General features: G+C 39.3%; 1 protein-coding gene across 7 annotated transcripts in view; it reads right to left on the reverse strand.

The window, feature by feature from the left end:
- The window catches only part of LOC142074878 (nipped-B-like protein), a 207,820-nt gene extending 188,273 nt beyond the window's left edge, over positions 1-19,547 (reverse strand). For 2 of the 7 annotated variants that reach the window (XM_075135800.1, XM_075135801.1), the window contains exon 1: positions 18,959-19,512. The gene's annotated coding sequence lies outside the window, so the exon portion shown is untranslated. Of the gene's footprint in view, positions 1-18,958 lie in introns of all 7 variants that reach the window. The other 5 variants (XM_075135805.1, XM_075135810.1, XM_075135811.1 and 2 more) reach the window with 5 other exon arrangements.

Here is a 19,547-nt window from a genome sequence, read left to right on the forward strand (position 1 = left end):
AGAGATTCCCCTGCAGCCCATGGTGAAGACCATGGTGAGGCAGGTTGTCCCCCTGCAGCCCATGGAGGTTAACGGTGGAGCAGATATCCACCTGCAGCCTGTGGAGGACCCCACGCCAGAGCAGGTGAATGCCCCCGAAGGAGGCTGTGACCCCATGGGAAGCCCACACTGGAGCAGGCTCCTGGCAGGACCTGTGACCCCATGGAGAGGAGCCCACGCTGGAGCAGTCTGTTCCTGACGGACTGCACCCCATGGAAGGGACCCACGCTGGAGAAGTTTGTGAAGAACTGCAGCCCGTGGGAAGGACCCATGTTGGAGAAGTTCATGGAGAACAGTCTCCCGTGGGAGGGACCCCACGCTGGAGCAGGGGAAGAGTGTGAGGAGTCCTCCCCCTGAGGAGGAAGGAGCAGCAGAGACAACATGTGATGAACTGACCACAACCCCCATTCCCCGTCCCCCTGCGCTGCTGCAGGGGGAGGAGGTAGAGAATTCAGGAGTAAAGTTGAGCCCGGGAAGAAGGGAGGGGTGGGGGGAAGGTGTTTTAAGATTTGTTTTTTATTTCTCATTACCCTACTCTGACTTGATTGGTAATAAATTAAATTAATTTCCCCAAGTTGAGTCTGTTTTGCCCATGATGGTAGTAATTGGTGAGTGATCTCCCTGTCCTTATCTCAACCCAGGAGCCTTTCGTTATATTTTCTCTCCCCTGTCCAGCTGAGGAGGGGAGTGACAGAGCAGCTTTGGTGGGCACCTGGCGGCCAGCCAAGGTCAACCCATCACAGCATGACATATTCAAAACAATACTAATCTTTCAGTCGGCATGAGCAGTAAGAAGAAACAGAGGCTTTTGCTTGAGTAGGACCAACAAAGATACCTCAAACCTATCCAGGCACATATGGCACTTAGTTTCAGAATTATGACTGCTTTACAACACTGCATTAGTCCAGCAAATGATTTAATCATAGGCCGTGTCAGTTTTTATACTGCTCACAATCAGATACAGCCCCACTAGCAACAGAGTTCAATTAAGAATAGATCCCACATGTTAGGTAATGCACAACACAAAGGAAAATGCCTTTCTTATCCAAAAACTTTTCATTATTTTTTTTTTTTCCCCCCAGTTAATTCTTATAATACTTGTTTGTGGTTTTAATCCCTCTGAAAAGCAATTTCATTGCCTAGGTCAGCTAAGAAAGATTTCCCTCACTTTTACCGGTTTCAGCCTGCATGCTCCAGCACCTGGTGCTTCTGAGAAATTATAAGCAAGCATTACAAGTCAGTCTTTGGTTGTAGAAACCGAGAGAGAGTCTTTGAAACTACCTAGTTCAAGTACCACTGACATTTTTGGAGATCAAGGTATAATTTGTCTAAGGTATAACCTTACACAGGAATTCAGTGAGACCTACTAAGCAAATGGCAAATTCAAAGTTAAATCCAAAATATATGGTTAAGGCAAAGCTTAATCAAGAGACTGTAAGAAAACATTCTTTAAAAATATCAGTTTGTATACCATTTCCCAAAAACAGCGTATTGCAATTCACTGGGGTGGTTTTTTTTTTTTGTTTTTTTTTTTTGTTTGGTTTTTTGTTTGGTTGGGTTTTTTGTTTGTTTTGGGGTTTTTTTTAAGTTAACCAAGAGTTAACTTAAAAAAAAAAAAATTGCTATCCAATTGTCAGGATTTCTGCCACAACATGACTGAGATCTCTTGACCAGTAGGTAGAAAAAGGCATTGCTTTACAATTTAATATCAGTCATCCAATTTCAAGAGTCATAAGGCACAAGCTGTCTATGGTACCTGACTAGACAAAGGGTGCAGAAATGCTCTCTGCTGATAAGGTACTGGAAACTTTAAAAGTTGCAAGGCTTTGGGTTTTTACTTTTATAACACCACCACCTTCTACATCATCTTACCATGTTTTAGCCACTTGCTCTTCAAGCTAGGAACTTGAAAAGCTAAGAAATTATACTGCACAGGTAACTTGAAGTACAGAGAAGAGTTACGTGACTACTGTTAATATTAAGGTCTGGTCTTGTACTATCTCAGTGGTTTAATACATTCAGTCGGATAGACAAATCCTTATGAGAAAAAAAAAAAAGAAAAAAAAAAGTCATTTCCAACACACTGAGACATGTCCGTCATAGTTTTAGAAAACAGACTGAAAGGCAACTGACATCATACTAAAATAATCAAATATTCTGAAAGACTATTTTTTAGGAATCAGAAGGGACATTTTTTGTTAGAGTCACAGCTCGACTGCCTGCCAGTTGGGGTTTTTTTCTGCCTGGTACTCAAATTGTTTTTGAAATAATACATTTGTCAGTTCTTTTTGTATTATATATAGACACACACTCAGATAACGCAAGCAGGATTAATGCTATCAAGTCCATCAAGAACCCTCAGAAATCAAGTTTTCTCCCACAAACTTACCCAACTCACCCAAGCTGAAATATGTCTGTTCATATTTTGCAAGGTGAGAAAGGGACTAAAGCCTTTCCATCTTGTTCACCTCACACACTTGCAAAGCTCTCATTTGCTAATATGTTATAAAACACAAACCAGAGAAAGACAGCCTCATTCATACTCCACCCAACCAAGCTCTTCTGTCAATGCTGCAAAGTAAAACAGGACAAGAATTCCTCCCCTCCCCGCCCCCCAGAGGTCTTTCATGATGTGGCTTCTTCACTGCCTTATGAGAGTTACCAATTAAACAGCCAATTTCAAAATTGGGGGGAGGGTGGGAAGGGGGAAGAGATGAGTAAGCCTTTACTAATAAAAAAGAATAAAAAACTTTTTTTTAAAGTAGAATATTAAAAATAACATCAAAGAAATACAGAAATCTAAGTCTCAGTATAAGAACGGCTTATTTTGGTTTAGTTAAACCTGTTTACAACTTCAGTTACTGAAGTATTCATGTGGCCTTTCCAGAAAGCATATTCAAATTATATCACATATACAAGCTCTCACTTACAAAAGCAAGGAGATAATGAGGTTGACAAATAAAAAATATGGCAAAAAACTACATAGTAAAAGAAAAAAGTGCTCTTAAAATTACTTCTTCAAAGAAGTGACTGGTAAAGTCTCAGAGAGGATAAATGCACTGCTACTACTTTGCTATTCATTAATATATGACAAATATTTTTTCATTATTTATATGAGTAAGTGACACCTTCCAATATGAGAAAGTTGGTCATCAATTAATGACTGAAACAGCAAAAATTGCTTTTTCCCATTTGTGAATTTTCTTTATTTGTATGAGTTGCAGATATCATTTTATTGATTAAATAAAAATCCACATGCATCCTATAAATACATCTCTAAATTCTAAACTGATATGCTAAAATAAAAGAGAAGCAAGTCTTAGGCCAGGGACACAGTTCCAAGTTACTGACTGAACTGCCAAGCTGACTATGTTGTGGGCAGATGGAGAAGGCCCAAGAACTGCTCCATGAAGTTAGATCAGTCCTCACAGGATCACACCAAGACAACCCACACCGAATCCTTCCATCTCTGCCTGTATCCAACCTACGGATGTTCTGCTTGTCTTCTATGTACTTTGTTCTCCAGGCACTTCACTCCAAATGACTACCATCTTCTTTTCTTAAGGATCTAAAACTCACTACTGTGGAAGAGAGGGCTAATTATAGCCCCCAATTTCTCTGAGGCTTTAATACAAAGCTTTCTACTACAGAATTCAGGCAGCACTATTGTCCCAGCTGTTGCTAAGGCAAAGGTGAACTGTGGCCCATATGCTACAGATACATGAACAGCCACAATTGATCATGCAGATAAATCAAATCAATAAATAAACTGAAGACTAGATTACTCAGTCATGCTTAATTTTTTAATTTTAATAGAATTTACACAATTGCATGCTGAGCACTTTATTTTCGTAATTTGTTCAAGTGCAACAATTTTCAGTGAAGTATCCCTTTTTTCTAGCAAGGGGTTGGATTTTAAAATGCAGATAAATTATATTTGAAGTGTCACAAATAGTTTTACATATGTTGAAAAAAAACATAAAAACCCCACTGAAATGGGATTATCATTATGATATCTTTTAATTACTTAAAAATGAAACATTTTAAAATATCCTAAAATAAGTGTTATGTATTTCACGTCATCCTGTTATGAGAAAAATACAGTTATAGCTGTTTGCCTACCATCCTTCACTGACAAATGAAAACAAGTATGTACAAAGTAAGATGTGAAACACAGCACTGCTATATATATGTAGGGCAGTACCTGCGAGGGAAAACTAAAGCTGATCTTTGCAGTCTTCCCTGGGATGCAAGTGATATACACCCACCTTTTAGAGAGGTAGCTCAATCTTTCTAGTGTGAAACATTAACATTATTTCACAAGTCACAGGCTCAGTTTGGAGAAGATTCTCAGTTCTCTGCAGCTTTGCTATTGTAGAAGGAATATAATCAATTTGCTTTTTTTCCAAATTGGAAATTACTTTAGCACAAAGGAGACCCAGAGACTACACATCTTTATGGGAATATTCTGGCAATACAGAAGCATTAAAAATGAAGCATGATACCCTTCTAGTTTCATTCACATGCCATTTATACAGAGACCAGAAGCAGCTGAAATGGATCAGGCCTCAACTACCTCAAACTTGCATCAAGACTGACATATACACTCAAGTAGCAATAAGGAGTAGCTAGTTCTCAGTTCCCTGTCTTTCCTTTTTTCATTTGACGCTGAGGCACCTATATGGGTAGGGACACTGTCTTTTGCTAGCTATTCACCCAGGCTTTCAAACTACTGAGTTCCTGTTCTGTTTTCCAGTAGTGTAATATCTAACGTACCACCAACCTCTGTGATAAAACATACAACTGAGAGGAGAGCAGCTAAGAAGTAGCAACAAGGACAAGATCTGTTCCTGTAACAACAGGCTGTTTACCTCTTCAATAAAAAAAAAAAAAAAAAAAATTTAAACTCTTCACATTAAACCCAAGGGACATGATCCAGGGACACATCTCAATTCATAATCCTTTTTTCTCTCTTTAACAGTTGCCACGGAAGACCATAAATTAGAGCTTGCAGAACCACAAGTGGCCTTCCCAGTCCACACATTTGACATGACTGTCCGCATGCTTTGGCACACATGATAATATTTATATCTGAGACACAAATTTATACTGACAGTAGTATTCTGTAGAGTACTAATCTGCTATTTCACATTATCCAATATTCGTTTACATTTGTGTTTTCCAGGTTCATATTACAAAGAACTTGAGCTCCCCCACTGCTAATTATTCCTAATGTTTACTCACAGCAAACATCCTTTTCTAGTTTTTCTAAGACATTGGCTGTCAAGTAGGTGTTTCTTATTTCTAAAAGATTTTAAGGCAAGTTTTCAAACATGACTCTGTCCTTTTCAGTGGAAAAATATCTGGGTTATTACCCAATCATATATGTAAGCCTTTTACACAGGTGATTATAAAAATTATCTCAAGTTATCTGAAGCTAATTAACATCTACATTAACATACCACTGATGAGTATGTTAGTAAACTACATGAGCATTGAATTTATTAAACTATGTTCAGAATTCTGAAAGTTATTGCAAAGAAATCACAAGTGGGAGCCTACCACTACATCTTAGCAATTAGTGCTCCAGGCCACAACCCACCCCACTCCCCAAAAATACAAACATCTTTAACTCACAAAGATTCATAAAATACTTAACAATAATTTGGGTTTTGTCATAATCAACCACAAGAACAATGCTAAGTAACTATGACAGAATCATTAAAGCTACTGTTGGTCTTAATGGGGTAAATCTAATCTACAAAATTATGATGTATTATTTAAAGAAAACCAAAAATGCTTCTTAAATAGTCTTGTGTGCACCAATTTATAATCACTGAGTTCAGTGAATAAATATTTTACTATATTTGAATACCCTAAGATTTAGGGACTAACCTATTTAAAGTCCAACTGAAATTCTAACTTATTTCAGGAAGCAAATATGTTGATATATATCAGTTTCAAGTAATTATATCTATGTAAACCCACTGAAGGCAATGCATTTGCAGAAGTATAATTTTAAAGCATTATTTGACACACAACTCCACTAATGAACCTGTATGCAACTCAATTTACAGAATATTTATTTGTCATAACCATGCACGTGAAACTGAATTCTTTCTATCAAGGTGAATGTCATTTTACTAATAAAACCTCTAAGTTCTGTACAGCAAATTTAACGTCTTTGATAACTGATGCTATTTCTATAGGGTCACTTTTAAATTACATCTATTTTCTAATTTTTCTTTGGTTTTCATTACAAAATAGCATAAGCATGTAAGCTTCATGATCATAAAACAGATGAGGTTTTTTTGTTCTTGCTTAAAATAGTTATCTGCATATATCTATAACAAGCTTTATGATATCTTCTAACAGGATTTCAAAATTAGTATATTTTACAATGAGATATTTCATCCATTTTTACTGTCCTTCCCAAAACACTTGTTCAAATTTACACCTGTATCAGTAATTAGGTGCAGGTAGGAGACCTTGAACAGTTTTGTTTGATTCAGACAAATATCGTTCTCTCCCAAAATTCACATAGGGTTACACCAAGTCTCAGCCACATTTAGGCAAGTTGATTAGCCCAGACTCTCAAGTTACAGTGCATCAGCTAACTTTCAATAATTGCGCATATACGCTTAGCCCATGAAAAATGCAAACTAATTCAACCTTCCTTAGCCAGCAATGAAACAGGGTTAAATTAAATCAAGTTATGCGCAATTGCCACAGGCTACATATATACAATTGAACATTCACTGTAGCTGAGCATGCAATAACTTCAAATTGCCAGGACTTAACAAGTTATGTTGAATCATCAGAAGTCCATCTACAGAGTTTTTTATAAGACTTCATTGGCTAATTATTTATCAAGATGCGATTAAGAATTTGCTTAATCCCATGACATCATATGTATACTTTGAGCCTAGAAAAAGGATTTGTCAGGAATAAACACAAACATTTACAGAAAAAGAGAGAATTCCTATTCTGAAGTCTACTAATTCAATATAATTATTTAACATGTCACTAAATTAAATAAGTAGCTTTTATTATTCTTCCTCCAGGTTGCAGGCTAAGATTACAGTGTGATGTGAAAACTGAGAATGTTTACCTTGCAGTATTATGATGGTTTGTTCATGTAATGATATTTAGAGAATTACAGACAAAACAGTTTTTTAAACTATACTATTTTTATTGCAATTCCTAAAATATTTTAATTATATTTTCCATGGTAAAAATAAATTATCTATTTCTGTAAATAACATGACTAAACTTTACATTATGCTAGACAGAACCAGAGGGAATTACTACAGTGAGTAAATATGCAGAGCCATAACTCTAAATAATCTTTTATAATAGTGACCTTAGAGTGCACAGTGTGTTCCTACAACTCTCTAAGCCATTAGTCACCTTAATTATCACCAGGAAATTTCACCTACAGCTTTGCTTCAGTGTATGCCAGAACTGCCACTATTTTTGCAGAACTAAGCAGCTCAACATCTGTTTTACACCTAAGCCTGGGCAAGATCCTCAGAGTATGAAAGTCCAGTCACACACACATGCTTTGAACATGCCTAACACACAAAACTGAGTACATCGCACTGTGTACTAGCCACTGCCTCCATCCCTTCACTCAAAATCTCGGCAGGACAGAGGAAGGGCACTTGCTCAGGATATCAGACACCCAGATTCTAACATCCTCCTCAGTAGCAGGCGGTTCAAACATGCATTTGTCGCTATCCATTAGAGTCTTCGATTGGCTCTAAGATTTTATGGGATAGCGAGTATTCCCTTCTCCTCTTGTTGAATGAGTACTACTACTTAACAGTGCAAAGAAAATGAATTAGAACAGGGAAAAAGCCTTAAAGAGAGACTATGATTATAAAATAAATTGATTTAAACTCTCTTTCAGGAGGTAAAAATATCTTCAATATTTTCTATTGACTAACCAATATGGAACCTTTGCTCAGCACCACAGGAGTTGTGAGTTCCATTTTGCATGCTCACACATCTCAAACTTGTGATTGACACTCAGGGGCTGACCTGTTCAACAGCAGTATCACAACAACAAAGTCCCTTTTTGATCTCACTCCAATTCCTTTTTATGATGCAGAACTCAAGATTACAAATTTTCCTTACTGCACTATGACAGCTGGTTTACAAGGCAATGCTTAAAAAGATATATTAAATGCATTTCCGTATGTTAAAATTCATATCATTTAAAATTATGTTGAAGATCTGACTTTTAAAAAACCCTCTAAAACAGAACATTCAACACAGAAAAGTTGATATCAACAAATACTCAAACATTACTTTTTCTGTGTATCAACTCAAAGCTTTCTAGACTTCTACCAGGAAATCCCACGCCCCCCAGCTGAAAGATCACATTTGCAAAGTCAATCAAAAGTTAATAAACGCCCCTTGCGCTCAAGAATTCTGACACAGTTTTTGGATTATATAATTGTGTAACATTCCCCTCCCACCCCCTGGCCCAATCTTCATTCAGCTTACAGGAAGGATCTGCTCTGGAAATGAATCAGAGGCTATTCATAAGGCTGTATGGTCTGTTGTATACATAACTCTCCAACTTCCGAGTAAAAATGAGAGAGAAGTATGAAGTGAAAGAGGCTGCAGACCAGATAGCAGGAAACAGAAAAATGCCGCTCTTGGGAATCTGATTCTATTTCTATTACTAATGATAAATATTTCTGTGTTCCTTTCTTCCTGCATGCTCTGAAGCCCAATTTTTCTTCAAAAACTGATTAGTCATATTTATAACCAAAATTAACAAAATCTGTTCTAATATTATCACCCACATTATGAAACAAAAAAAGTCAAGTTAATTTAAAATTAAAATCCAGTTGGACTTCCAAAGTTATAAAGACCAACTTTTGCATCTCAGTTCCCAACCTGCATGATTACATACTCTCCTCAAAAACATTAAACAAATAAGTATTTGTGAAGCATTCCAATATTACAATACACATCACAGAAAAGCCCGTGAGGAAATTAAGAATTCTGTCTCTGGAGCAGGGTTTAATGATATGAAGTGATTAAGGCACACATTGAACACCAAAGAGAAATCAAAATATTTAATCATAAAAGACAGGACTGGAAGCAATCTCAAGAGTCTATTCCTTTCCCCAAGGTAGGATCAACAATATCTAAAGCCAATCCTAGAAGACATTAATATAACCTGGTTTTTTGTATTGGGGGGGGGGGTGGGTTTGTTTTGGTTTGGGGTTTTGGGGTTTTTTTTAATCTCTATTAAGGAGGCTACATTCATTCTACACAGTCAGTGAAACAGGCACCCTTTTGTAGGAAAAAATAGTGGCGACAGACTTAAAGACTACCACAACGCATTCACAAAGATGCCAAATGCAGACTACACAAGTAATCTGAACTACAGAATTCCCTACCGTTTGCTCTTACAAGAAGTATTCCACATTTCTGAGCTTTTTTTTTTTACTATGTGATTTCCTCAGGAGAAAAAAAAAAAAAAAAAAGACAATTCAAACAACAAATTCCTGTGTGTCAAGTAATGCTTCTTTGCCCAGCCAATCCTCATTTTATACTTCTGACTTTTCAGGCCCAGCCAATCCTCGTTTTGTACTTCTGGCTTGTCAGGCAATTTGTTCTTCCCCTCTCTGGTCTCTCTCAATACATACTTCCCACCCATTCCCATCCCTGAACTGCTTCCCTTGACTGTACACCCAATTCCAGAGTACCCTTCTGTCTCAGTTTCTTGCTAAGGCTGCTTCACAGCTCTTCCTGTATCTTCACTAAGGACACTTGTATCTGCCCCACCGGCTCCTTTATCCAGTCCTCTCAGTTCAGTCATTACTTCCTTAGGAACTCCAAGCTCCCACTCTCCTCCCAATTCCTGCCCTTCAAACTCCCATTCCCTCCCCATCTGTCTAAGTCTGGTTCTAGTCCACCACTCTTCTCCTCCATGTGTTCACCCTTCCAGCCACCTGCAACCTCAGTTCTTGTCTTTTTCACATTCAAACAAATGAGCACTGTGGATAAGCACGGAATGGACACCAGAAAACTAAGAATCTGTACCACATCTCACTGCTTAGAACCATACTTATTAGGAAAGTCCTGTTGCGCATACAAAATTTTTCAACTTTAATGCCTACAATCAGAGAAGCCAGCTAATTGTTCAGACACTAATAACTTGCCCAATTTTTGGACAGATTTTCAAATGGCAACAAAATGCACATCCCTAATGCAAAAAGTCACCTCACTCAAATTTTAAGTTCCTCTCCAAAAGAATGGGGGTGTTCGAATGACTTGAAGAAAAGGTCAAAATTATTTTTTAAACATTTTTTTCTCTAGCATGACCCTTAGGAGACAGTGAACTATTTTGGCTCTATTAAAAGAGTCAGTCAATAACGGGCAGTCACCCAGCATAGAAAATTTCGGCCCAAATGACTTAAGTTTAGCAAAGTCAGAAGTAAAATCAGTGCCTTTAAAAAATAAGTGTCAAGAAACTGAGAGGAGTCACTACCAGCCTCACCTATACAAAACAAGCAGGGAGCAACATGCATTCTTAAAATTGACTAGCAAATCTGTTAAGCAATGTTTCTAATTGCTTATAACTGCCAAATTTTATTAGGATACACTGAAGTTTTTCTATGTTACAGGTTATGCCTCAACAAGAGTTTTTAAGGAACCTGCCAGGAAGAACCAATCATCACTGAGAATGCTAGTAGAAGAAAATTCATTTCCTATTATAAAAAAAAAAAAAAAACACCACCACACACTAGCATCCACTGTAGTAAAAAAAAAAAAAAACACCACATATCTCCTTCATTTGAACTAGGAATTTAACAAACACAAATCACCAGGCAGATTTTTAATTTTCCCTTCAGAAAACAAAATTGAAGTTAAACTGATTTTAGATCTCCACAAAGCACTGTCCATGAGTTCTCACCAATTAGAGTCTTATGAAAATTTTCCCAGCTTTTAGACTGCAAAAAGCATGTTCCAGCTTATTTTTTCTACAGGTGCTAAAGTAGTTGCTGTACGTAGCATCTGATGAGGGCTCTCTAAATTTTCCCCCCATCACTAATATTCAGAAAGCATATCTGAAGAAAAAGAGGAAGCAACATATCTGAATGGAAAATAACATACAAGACAGTGGGACAGTCTCTATTAAAACCTAAGACCTGAAAACAAAATTTCAGAGACAAAGTATTTGTAACCTCATCTTTTCTGAGTACCTGGTCAACATAGAGGAGAGACTGTTAGTTCAAATATGAGAGATAGGGGTTGCACTATCACAGACACATGTTTATATTCAAGGAGCTTGATAAATTACATAATAAAAAAAGAGAAAAAAGGTTAGAACTATAAAACCAAGCATTAAAGTATTAAGAAATGTCAGTATTATGGTTGCTTACACCTACAATTCAGTCCCTTGTGCATTATAATAGTCATTCATTAAATGATCATATATTGTTTTTATTATTCACAGGATCCCAGCCCCATATATGGCACGTGACATATGTCATCCAATCAATTAAAAAACGTTTCCCATCCAATAGATCTTTTGCTGGAAACTGCCAGTTTGCAAAAAACAACTCCTCTTAAAAAAAAACAAAAAAGCAGCTTATTTTCACAGAAAACTTCCATCACAAGGAAAGAAAGAAATAAAAATTCTACCTGTTCCATAATATACCCACAGCCTCTGGATCATGCCTAGAGCATATGATTAGAACATAAAAAGCCATATGGGGGAGGAAAAGCTCAAGAACTTCTCTGCCTGATACAGATCAGGCATTTGAACCTGTACTTCCTACATCGCTTACTACACCTCTGAACAGTCTTGCTTTCCTAACAGAGCCATACAGCAGCCGGACAACAGACTGACATCACAATGAAATGGTCTGACCACGAGGCTGCAGAGGTTTCTATTCAACCAGTTTACATCAACTGCAACAATTATCGGTTTAAGAGGCAGAGTTTTACCCCTAACAGCCAATAACCAATGCTTAGGATACTCTCCAGGGTTGCTGGTTCCTGCTGGAAGTTCACAAAGTAATATTTTGAATCTCTGTCTCCAATATTGCAGGCAAGCCGTTTAATTACTTGCAGGATTTGGGTAATTATATAGTAGTTGTCTCTGTTCTTCCTGATAAACTTTAAAAGATTTTGGTTTCTTCACAATATGGAGGATGATTCTTTTTAATTTTTCAGGAAAGGAAATCTATTCTTGTGCAGCTCTGGGCATGATCAAGACAGCTGAAACTGAATAGATGTTTAAGGCCATCAGCGAAAAACCATTCTATACCTCTTAGGAATCCACCATGAGAAACAATGAGCCTGATATGTTGAAATATCTGAGGTACTGAGGGAGCTGGCGGAGGAGCTTGCCAAGCCACTCTCCATCATTTACCAGCAGTCCTGGTTAACAGGGGAGGTCCCGGATGACTGGAGGCTTGCCAATGTGACGCCCACCTACAAGAAGGGCCAGAAGGAGGATCCGGGGAACTACAGGCCCGTCAGCCTGACCTCGGTGCCGGGGAAGATTATGGAGCGGTTCGTCTTGAGGGCGCTCACAAGGCATGTCCGGGACAACCAGGGGATCAGGCCCAGCCAGCACGGGTTCATGGAAGGAAGGTCCTGCTTGACCAACCTGATCTCCTTCTATGACCAGGTGACCCGCCTAGTGGATGAGGGAAAGGCTGTGGATGTGGTCTACCTGGACTTCAGTAAAGCCTTTGACACTGTCTCCCACAGCATTCTCCTAGAGAAGCTGGCGGCTCACGGCTTAGACAGGTACACTCTTCGCTGGGTAAAAAACTGGCTGGATGGCCGAGCCCAGAGAGTTGTGGTGAACGGAGTTAAATCCAGTTGGCGGCCGGTCACGAGCGGTGTTCCCCAGGGCTCAGTACTGGGGCCGGTCCTGTTCAATATCTTTATCAATGATCTGGACGAGGGGATCGAGTGCTCCCTCAGTAAGTTTGCAGACGACACCAAGTTGGGCGGGAGTGTTGATCTGCTCGAGGGTAGGAAGGCTCTGCAGAGGGACCTGGACAGGCTGGATCGATGGGCCGAGGCCAACTGTATGAGGTTCAACAAGGCCAAGAGCCAGGTCCTGCACTTGGGCCACAACAACCCCAGGCAACGCTACAGGCTTGGGGAAGAGTGGCTGGAAAGCTGCCCGGAGGAAAAGGACCTGGGGGTGCTGGTTGACAGCCAGCTGAACATGAGCCGGCAGTGTGCCCAGGTGGCCAAGAAGGCCAATGGCATCCTGGCCTGTATCAGAAATAGTGTGGCCAGCAGGAGCAGGGAGGTGATCGTACCCCTGTACTTGGCACTGGCGAGGCCGCACCTCGAATACTGTGTTCCGTTTTGGGGCCCTCACTACAAGAAGGACATGGAGGTGCTGGAGCGTGTCCAGAGAAGGGCAACGAAGCTGGTGAAGGGTCTGGAGAACAAGTCTTATGAGGAGCGGCTGAGGGAACTGGGGTTGTTTAGCCTGGAGAAGAGGAGGCTGAGGGGAGACCTCATCGTCCTCTACAACTACCTGAAAGGAGGTTGTAGCGAGGTGGGTGTTGGTCTCTTCTCCCAAGTAACTAGCGATAGGACGAGAGGAAATGGCCTCAAGTTGCGCCAAGGGAGGTTTAGGCTGGACATTAGGAGAAATTTCTTTACTGAAAGAGTGGTCAGGCCTTGGAACAGGCTGCCCAGGGAAGTGGTTGAGTCACCATCCCTGGAAGTATTTAAAAGACGTGTAGATGAGGCGCTTAGGGACGTGGTTTAGTGGGCATGGTGGTGTTGGGTTGGCGGTTGGACTCGATGATCTTGGAGGTCTTTTCCAACCTTTATGATTCTATGAAATGCAGGGCACTCACAACCACAAATAGTCAAAGAGAACAATGTTATGAACTTCCTAAGTGCTGTAAAGTAACTCTAAAAATCTCAAGAATAAAGCATGTCAAATTACACAAGATTTATAAGCAATTTTCAAACTCACTATTTGACTCAGTTTCAGTCTTCCATCTGTAAAATGGAAATAATATTTTACAGATGCGCAAAAAAAAAATCTCTAATGTTTGTGAAGTGCAGATATGTATTTTGAGATAATTCCTACAAATGAATAGATGAAAACACTTCAGCATTCATGAAAGATTTGTATGGTATATAGAAGATAATAAGGCAGTAGGCTACACACTGAATGACAAAGAAAAACAAATATATAAACTAGGTTATAACAGTATACCAGTCAGCTACGATTTCCCATGCACTGTATGAACCGTTGAACTGGGGCCACGAGGGTAAGGGGGAAATACAGTAATGTAGTTAAAGGCCCAGCATATGGAGAAGGGGGATGGATTACGTTTGTTTCTGCAATCTTAGTCTGCTGTTTCCTTATCTGAGTCCCTGACTTTCCAGCCTAGCGTTTTTTTAACACTGTTCCTGTAAAATGCATTGCATGTCTACACATACACACTCCTGCAAGAAACAAAGTGCTTCAAATTAAGCCACAGCAATAATCTGAAAAATGAAAATATCTACCCATATAAAGAATTTTGAGATCTTTGATTGGAAAACCACTTAGAATCAACTGATACGCATACTAAAATCAATAAAAATAAACTTTTCTAGATTTTTTTCCTGCCTTAAAGAGTTTAACATGAAAAATGTTCTTCAAAGTTTATTTTTTTTAGTTATTTGTGTGAACCAAGTAGTCACCTTCAAGTACAGTATCAACAACTGTGTTCAATTTGACTGGAATTCCTTTTAGTTTCTACATACAGTTGGGCCAAAATCCTTTCTCCCCTCCCTTTTGCTAGTGAGATTTTCCATAGTGAACAGTAGGGACAGGAAGTGAGACACAAATCATAGGTCCTGCACAATCTCCTCACTCCTGGGGTGCAGCAGATATCACTATAAAGCACTTCTCTCCCACATCTCACTTCTCAGGATCAGCTACGAAGAAGTATGCATGTAATGATAAAATAAAAACATTATATTAAAGGTTTTTAGAATACAAGCCTTTAACAATTGTCATTTCAAAAGGACTTCCTTCTTCGATTATTAAAAAGGATCATTATTATACAGGGTTATTAGCAATAATACACATGTATCGCCAATTTCGAGCATTTCCTTGTAGGTATCTCTGTGTAACTGAGTGCTCGTTACTGCTGATGATTCAAAATCAGAAGCTAACCTAACCTGTACTACTTCTAATAAAGGCATATGAAAGGCAAGATTGAAAATAAGCAGTATCATATTGAAATGGACAGTTTTTTCAAGTGTTAAATATTTCTAGTGATGTATTTTGCGACACTAAATAGCTGTTCTAACACTGGACGATCCAGCACACACCTACCAGACACCAAACTCTAAAGTTATCATGACTCATATTTTTCCAATTAAGTATGCCCATAATTGCTGTCAAAATATCCACACATTGATGAATATTATATACTCCTCTAGAATAATTCCTAGAAAGCATAAATTTCTGAATTTGAAGATTTAATTTCTTTCCTATGTCTATTCAGAATAGAAGTATATTTTTCCTTCTAGTTACTAGTAATTGTCCACTAACTTTGCATTTCTTGTGCAATAGTTATGAAGTAAATGTTAATATAAATTTAATACCATGACTTTAACACTTTGTAATATAATACACACATAAAAGTACCACACTTGCCACTGAACACACAGAAAATTGCAATAGGAAACTTGTTATACCAATTCCTGGCTCAAATCAATTCACACTTTGACTATTTTTCATCTAGTATCCTTCAAGATATAATTTGTTTATATTATAGAGGAATATATGCATGAAACATTTAGGATTAAGGCTGTATTACCTTAATCATCATACAAACACAACAAAAAAACCATAGTCATTTCCTTGGGTTAGAACCATCTATTGCCTTGATTCTGCAAGAAGAGTCATATGAACATTAATGTACATGGAGTCTCAAACATGCAATGAGGTTGCACCGGGGTACATGTACTCTTATGTAGAGCAGGGATCTGCAAATGGTTTTAGTGGTATAATTTTGCTTCTCTGATCCTGTTCTGTTTTGTCCTAAATCAAAATTTAAACATTTCAAATGTAAAAAAATAATTTTTTTAGTGGTATGTTTAAAAAAAAAAGAAAGTATAAAAACAGCTTTAAAAGATAGCATAAGGCTAAAAAAAAAAAAGAAATAAAACCTGTGTACACAGGAAACAAATTCAAAATGTACAAGGTAGTCAAAAGCACAAAATAAAAGATAACAAGAAATTATTTTCCTCTCTCAGTTAAAATAATTGTTACAACCAACACCTCGAGAATAATTAATTTTGTATTTCTATCACATGAATAAAATAACTACATCCTCCTTAAGCAGCTAGCTCTTGTGATAAACAGTGGACCAGTATAAACTCCTAACACTAGGGAAAAAGGAATATGAAACTGACAGTCCTGCTTCACACACACACGCTCTTAAATGTGCTAAAAATACAATCTAAACCAAAAATAAGTCATCTTATAAACATTTCCGCATTAAGTATTTCGGTATGCTAAATATATTTTTCTGAGATAAAGAAATTTACAACTACATAAACTGTGATAATGCAACTAATTCAGGATTAACCACATATGGCTCAGAAGAACAAAACCAAAAAAAACTCATTACAAATTACAAATGGGCAGCATCTTAAATTTCCCTCTATAAATACACCTATTTTTCATACCAGAAAAGTGCATGCTTTCTGATTAAAAAAAAGAGCGTGCCGTAAACACAACCCTGGCAAGATAAACTTGACAGGAACTACATAACTACAGTAGATCATTTCCTGCTCTTATTTGGTATATTTAGAGCAAACCTCCTTAAATGAAAAATAAGTCAGATAAGCTAACAGTAGTGAACTTAACAAACCCTTTTTTGTTAAAATGAGAGCTGTTTGAAACAGACGACAAAAGAAACGCTAGAGCTCACGTCGCTTCCTGATGATGAAAACTACCCAAGAACTACTACTTCTGCACAGTCCTTTCTTTCCTGTAAAGCAGAGTTACACTCGACCTCTACACATGCTACAGACCAAAAGATAACAGCAATTCAGCTGCACACAGAGATAGGGACAGTTAGAGACAACTAGTGGCTCCCTCTGCAATTCACAGAATTTAAAAATAAAAAGCTATTTTTTCATAGTGTAAATGGTTCCTCTCCACGCACGTAGGCCTGAGGCTCTGTTGCAAACAGTGTCTAACAGGACCAGGCAGCACAAAGACAGGAATGGGAGATTAGTGGGAGGGAGGCCAGGATTGGGGCTCAGCAGGATCTTCAGGCTTTTTAAAATTCAAACTGCTCCCTGACCAATACAAATCACGGACACGCTACTGACTACTACACAGATTAACAGCATTAAAAACACACCTTCTACGTGACAGCTATATTAACTTCACCCTTTTAAACATGTATCAGGGCACTCAGAGACATGATAGCACAGTTTATAAGACTCTAAACACAATATATCAGAAAGTTACTTTATTAGATACATTAACCACTTATTATTACAACAGATCTGCCTGGACAACTAAAAAACCTACTGAAAAATAGACAAATTATGTAATGTTGATACTTGTTTGCCATCTCATCTATATGAAAGATGAAACTTGGTATCTTAAAATTTCCCTCAATTATGTAATTTCTGTAGGAGTATTTTTATTAGTTCACAGGGTGTTTGTTTTAAATCTACCTCAGTTTTTAATAACACTCTCAACTCTACCACACAGTAAGTCCAAGATTTACTTTACTGTAAATTGGCTACCATTTATAAATAAAGACCTGACACTTAATCAACCATCATTTACAAAACACATTTGACCTGTTAAAATGACACCTAATTACATATTCAAACACCATGGACACAAACAGCCAATAACAACCTCAGGATCTCAAAGTGATAGGGCCTGACAAGAAAGGATGACACTTTTTAAGCATTCCTCACTTTTCACTTAATTAAATTTACTCTTGATTCTCAAGTAATTAGGGTAAGATCTCATCTTCACCTTGGCCCCTGAAATGTCATAAACGTAGCACTTTAACACACGACCCCTCTCCCGTTTTCTGTTTGTTAAGAGTATAAAATAGTATTTCGTCTGAATTTAGTACATATTCCTGTAACGTATACAGCACATGAACATTGAGATTGTGTGGAGTACCTGACACAATATGCTTGTCTATCTCTATTTCCTGGGTCTGCAGATGTCCACGTTGTGACAATCATCCCACAAGCGCTAGTTTTATGCTATCAATATTCTAAGTGATTAACACACTAATCAATCGCTATATTATTTAGATATTAAACCTCTGCACATTATAAATCCATGTGCATTCGAACTTTTGAATGTTCAGAACGGAGTTGTTTAGAAGGAGAAGGTAATAGCGAAAAGAGCTGGTATTTTTGTTTCTGAGTATTTACATTGTCTCTCGTGCCCTATTCCTCCACTTACTCCTTCCCCACTTCAGAGGGCTGTCTGCGCTGGGACCTTCCTTCCTTGCCCTGGTGAAGTTGTAAATATGGCAAAAGGATCAGTGCACATTTGCGGCTAATTGTATTGTTTCCTCCTCCTGCTCCTCTCCGCGTTGAGGCCTGTCACTGAGAAGCCGCTTCGCCTTTCTAATCCCCGAGCTAGAGTAAAGGCGCTGGCCGGCGGGCCTGCGCTCTCCACCGGGCCTAGGCCTCCCGGCAGCCCGGGAGGAACCAATCTCCTCCGCCAAACCCGAGCGAGCAGGAAGGAGGGCTGCGAAATAAACACCTCTGGTTGCCACTTATTCCCCTCTACCCCGGATAACAGCTAATCCCCTCTGCTCCCGGCAGCGCCGGGCCGCCTGGGCTAGGAGGCCCAGCCCGCTGCTGGAGAAGACAGGGAGGGGAAGGGGAGACAAGGAGGGGGGATTACCTGAGCAAATCGGCGTCTGAATCCAACGAGAATCCGAGAGAGGGGGAGAGAAATCCGCCCCCTCCCTCCTCAGAGGAGCTGCCGCCGCTGCTAGGCCGCCGCCGCCGCGGAGCAGGAGGAGGAGGGGAGATAATATAACAACAATAATCCGGGCCGGGAGGGGGGCTGGCTCCTCTTCCGTCTCCTCCTCAGTGCAGCGAACATGTAGAGCTGGGGGGTGAGCGGCCGAGACAAATCCTTTCCCCCTGAGCCTGCTTCACAACATCAACACGGGCTGGGCCGGGCCGAACCGAACCGGTTCCAAGACACACTCCGAGCCGCAGGGGGGCGGCGGGGGCCGCTGCCAAAGGGCCGCCGCCGCCGCTCCCTCTGTATATGCGAGTGCAGGAGGGTGGGGGAGGTGGCAGCCTAGGCACAGTGAGTCGGTACCGAGCGGGGGGTGGGGGGGGAAGAAGAAGAGGGGAAAGAGAAGGAGGGGAAAGGAAAGGAAAGGATCCCGTGTGTGTGTCTCTCTCGCTCCCTCTCAGAACAAAATGCCGACCGGAAGTGCAGCTGCAGGAATGACTCCCTCCACCGGCGCCAAACACCA

Source organism: Calonectris borealis, chromosome W (assembly GCF_964195595.1).
Source record: "Calonectris borealis chromosome W, bCalBor7.hap1.2, whole genome shotgun sequence".
Lineage (NCBI taxonomy): Eukaryota > Metazoa > Chordata > Aves > Procellariiformes > Procellariidae > Calonectris > Calonectris borealis.